Here is a 4,972-nt window from a genome sequence, read left to right as displayed (position 1 = left end):
GCTGCATCTATTTATAATAAGTAGAAGCTGTTACATTATTTATTCATTCAATGCATTTTAGATTCAGCCTTTCTGCCAAGCTACCCAAGCTGGTTTACACCTTTGAAATAAACAACCCAACAGTTCAAAATATGGAACAACAAAGTTCTGGAGCTTAAAGTGGCCACTGAAAATGTTGAGGGGGGATGGGACTCAGATATTTAACATTTGGACCCATTATATTATTTTATGTATTTAAAGAGAAATATATTATACTAGATTTACATCTGCTTCAGGAACTAGTATAGCCAAAAGCTAGTATAGTAGCAGGAAGATACAAAAAGTAAACAAATGATTTGTGCAAATACAGTATAGGATCCTGTAGGTGACAAACATTGATATCATCCATATGCTTTGAAAGGTATTGCAGAAGGAGGTATTCTGTACAGTCAACAGCAACTGGAGGCTCCTGGTCATATCTTCTTGCCCAAGCCACTGCTCAGCTACAGATGTGTGCCTAGATATACTAGGACTACTGTGTCAAGTACCTAAGAAAGGGGAAACAGATTAAACTGGTGGTTTCAGGCAGCCAAAATATGTTAACATGTGGCCCTAGTGATAAGCAGTGCCCAAGAAATAGAGCTGCAACCAAGAACATGTCTGGCTGATTTTTAACTTTTTGAGAAGGAAATAAAATTGGAGGAGTAGCTCTACTACTAATTATAACATTAAAAGTTTCATTTCGATTTGAACATTGTCCTTGGGCTAATTGAATTTAGGCAACATTGGCTTGGGAAGCAAAAGGTGTTTTTCTGTTTCCCCACTACTTTTAATTTATACAAAAAAAAAAAACCCCACTCACTTTGAATTTTTTTTCAAGGAAGTCCCGAAATGAGAGGGAAATCATTTATTTTAAAAAACAAAAAAACAAAAACAAAAACAAAAATGTACTTGCACCCAAGGATGGTGTTTTTTTTTTTCATATTCTTGCTTGTGAGAATGAAATGAGCAAAAGTATACATCCCTAAACTTAAAATACTGGACCTTCTCAAATTTGTAACATGTAGATGTGTATTGGTTTTATTTACTTATTTATTGGATGTAGATTCAAGGTGGTTTTCTATAATTTCTTTTTACAATATTAAGCTAAAACTCTAGTTTGCAAAGTTTAAAAAAGAATTAAACAACAATATTATTTTTTAAAATAATCAAAAACACTTTAAAACATTCAAAATATATTTAAAGCATGATTTCCAGTAAAAGGTTAAAATACAGCACATCGTTTTACATATATACCACTGCTCTATAGTTAACACTCAAAGTCATGTCTGATTCAATTAATGAGTGAAGCTGTTAGCAGCTGCCAGAGTTCAAACTGGGAACTGTAGGTCTATCAATACCTGATCTATACGGTGCATCTTGCAGAATTTGCCTAGTTAATTAAATGTGCTCAGATTCTGGATTGAAACAGCCTGCTTGGGCTGATCATTGAATCCTTATGGATATGAAGGCCTGCTGAAAGGTGTAATAATGGCACATTACCATGATTCTGACCAATAAGATTAGCACAGCTGTATGGATGACTTACATCACAATAACCCAAGGGTTAACATTCAAGCCTATAGTCAACACTCAATAATATCTTCAGAGGATAACAAGAAACAACATTCAATCAATGAGAAACTTTGACAGAAAATATGGGAGTTTTGAGATCCTTTGAATCAGTATCAATATAAGAACAACACCTGGAGGTAGCAGTTTTTTTTAAACTGATTGAGGAATAGGCAAAGTTATTTGCCTTTTCTCTCAAATCCTTTGGAACTGTCATTGACACATGATAAAGTTCAGACTCCTTTTTCCCAAAAGGACATCTAAGACATAGGTTGTAAACTTCACTATGAATATATTATACATTTCAATATGAAGATACTCCAGAAGATACTCCAGAAGAAAGGAGCAGAATTCAAAACGATCTTGACAGACTAGAGAGATGGGCCGAAACTAACAAAATGAAGTTCAACAGGGACAAATGCAAGATACTTCACTTCGGCAGAAAAAATGGAAATCAAAGATACAGAATGGGGGACACCTGGCTAGACAGCAGTACATGTGAAAAAGATCTTGGAGTCCTTGTGGACAACAAGTTAAACATGAGCCAGCAATGTGATGCGGCTGCTAAGAAAGCCAATGGGATTTTGGCCTGCATCAATAGGGGAATAGCGTCTAGATCCAGGGAAGTCATGCTCCCCCTCTACTCTGCCTTGGTCAGACTACACCTGGAATACTGTGTCCAATTTTGGGCACCACAGTTGAAGGGAGATGTTGACAAGCTGGAAAGCGTCCAGAGGAGGGCAACTAAAATGATTAAGGGTCTGGAGAACAAGCCCTATGAGGAGAGGCTTAAAGAACTGGGCATGTTTAGCCTTCAGAAGAGAAGGCTGAGAGGAGACATGATAGCCATGTACAAATATGTGAGGGGAAGCCATAGGGAGGAGGGAGCAAGCTTGTTTTCTGCTGCCCTGCAGACTAGGACACGGAACAATGGCTTCAAACTACAGGAAAGGAGATTCCACCTGAACATCAGGAAGAACTTCCTCACAGTGAGGGCTGTTCGGCAGTGGAACTCTTTCCCCCAGACTGTGGTGGAGGCTCCTTCTTTGGAGGCTTTTAAACAGAGGCTGGATGGCCATCTGTTGGGGGTGCTTTGAATGCGATTTCCTGCTTCTTGGCAGGGGGTTGGACTAGGTGGCCCATGAGGTCTCTTCCAACTCTACTATTCTATGATTCTATGATTCTATGAATAGAGACCTGCATGAAGTCACATTTTTGGATATGAGTGTCTTTTGATAATATCTAAGACAATTCTGAATCACCAAAAGGAGGAGGGTTGCCCTTGTATACAATATATTTCAAATATGAAGTAGCCACTTACTTAGAATAAAAGCTTTCTGCATGAACTTCCTTTTCCATTCTCATTAGGGGTGTGCTCTATCCTTAGTGTGTGTGAAGTACTCATCCCCCATGGAAAAAGTGAGTGGGGAAGCCCAGAGAGAGAAAAAGGAGGCGGTGCCATCAGCTTGGTCGCTAATTACAAAAGATGAGAGGCTGGAAGTGAGGGCACCTGCTAAGTAGGGACCCTCTCATTCTAAAGTTAGAGATGGGGATCAAAGCCCCATTAAGCCTTTCTGAAGCAGCAAGGGCTTCCAAATGTCTGATACTTTCCTATACCTTCTGGATGTCGATTACACTTTCTGGCTTAGTTTACAATTGTACTTCCTGATTTGTCCTTTGGTTCAAATCAGGAAGTACTTGATGTGCTCTTCAAGTCTGACTATTGATTTTGTCCCATGACTCCAAGTTCCTGGATACTGGCTCAGCTCAGATTGTTTCCCGTAGACTACTTCTGACAGGGTCCCATTTGTTTAATTTGTTAGTCATTACAAAGTTAATGTAATATATGAGGATGGGTATCAAATGGCTATTTACAGTATGTATTTGTTTTATTCAGTTTCCCAGCAGCCAAAAAAACTCAGCTTCATGTCACAGAAAGGAGGAGCAAAGAAGGAAACTAACAATTAAAGTTTGTGTTATTGCAATATACCCTTCAGTACTGCACTCTCTCTCTTTTTTTTATATGTGAAATGAGGGGCAAACTAGTTCTCATGGAATAATTTAAGAGAAAAACATATCCACATTTTGCTTTATATCTCTGCTCAAAAAGGGTAAAATATATATCTTTTAAAAAGAAAGGAAGAAAATACACTTAGTATCTGACCAGGTGATGGTCCAAACAGGCACCCAGCCTACAATATAGCTAAAATCCAACCAAATAAGGAATATAACAACTTTGCTTTACTATCAGTAAAGAACAAATTGGTGGGGGGAGGGGTGTAAAAGAACCTGGGAGAGGCAAGGACAAAAAATGGAGTCTCCATCTACCAAATTTACTCACCCACATCTCCAGAAACCTATGACAGGTGCACAGTTAGCATTGGCACATGGGCTTACAGGACTCTACAAATCTTATAAAAGAATCTTTTATCCCAATAGACACTCCTGTGGATCTGTACTGAATAATTTGCTCTGAGGCTTCATTTGGTTTCATGAATCACATATTCCTCAACCTCACAGACCTTGTCCAGATTTCTGCTGTATTTCTGGGTCATAAGAGTAAAATACTCATATGGTCATAGAATCATAGAATCATAAAGTTGGAAGAGACCACATGGGCCATCTAATTCAACCCCCTGTTATGTAGGAAAAGCACAAAGTACCCTTGGCAGATGGTCATCAAGCCTCTGTTTAAAAGCCTTCCAATTAACAAGAAGGTGCTATGGTTAATATTAGGCTTGTGTATTTGTATAGAATCGCTATCTGTTTCTGTTTGTTTCATTCATAAGGCCTCCATTTTCATCTTCAAGCACCTTCCAAAAAAAAGGAGCCTTTTTGAATGGGTGTTTTTGTTTCGCATCCTAAAAAATGAAAATGTTGACCCATTGGCCACTATGGGTAAGTTGCCCCAGGCTCCCCTTCCCCTCAGTTTTAGGATTAAAGGGTGAAAATTGCCACGCATGGAGGGCATATCTACAGCTTTTAGCCCACCAAGTTTTATAATGTTTGGGTCATTCCCCAATTTTAGGGATTTTTTTCTTTCTATAAATAAAATCTCCTTAAAAACATTCCCTCCTTTCCCCTCACTGGCCCCTCCCTCTAACTTCTCCAGGAGCAGCAGTAGGAGGGAGGCAGGGCAGGGCAGCATTCCTTCCTGTCAAATGTCAAAGGTGCTCTGCACACCACACACATAGCCCAGTGCCCAGCCCCACTATTTCACTTCTTCTTTAACTGACAGCAATGGGGGGAATTCCCATCCCCTTCCCATCCTTCTGACAATTGCATGGTTTGTCCTTATATCCTTCATTGCAACCTGGATTAAAATGATCAGAGTTACTTAAGATACCACTACTTTTGTGATGGTTTCCCCTCGGTCTGCAAA

General features: G+C 39.2%; 1 long non-coding RNA gene across 1 annotated transcript; it reads right to left on the bottom strand.

Moving 5' to 3' along the window:
- Positions 1-334: 334 nt before the first annotated feature.
- On the bottom strand, positions 335-1,496 carry LOC134296212 (uncharacterized). Its single transcript, XR_010002830.1, has 2 exons — positions 1,380-1,496; positions 335-527 (listed from the first exon to the last, which is right to left on the bottom strand). It is a non-coding gene; the product is annotated as an uncharacterized LOC134296212 (long non-coding RNA).
- Between the last annotated feature and the right edge of the window lie 3,476 nt (positions 1,497-4,972).

This window comes from Anolis carolinensis, chromosome 2 (assembly GCF_035594765.1).
Source record: "Anolis carolinensis isolate JA03-04 chromosome 2, rAnoCar3.1.pri, whole genome shotgun sequence".
Classification (NCBI taxonomy): domain Eukaryota; kingdom Metazoa; phylum Chordata; class Lepidosauria; order Squamata; family Dactyloidae; genus Anolis; species Anolis carolinensis.
This window is presented reverse-complemented; position numbering and strand designations above follow the sequence as displayed.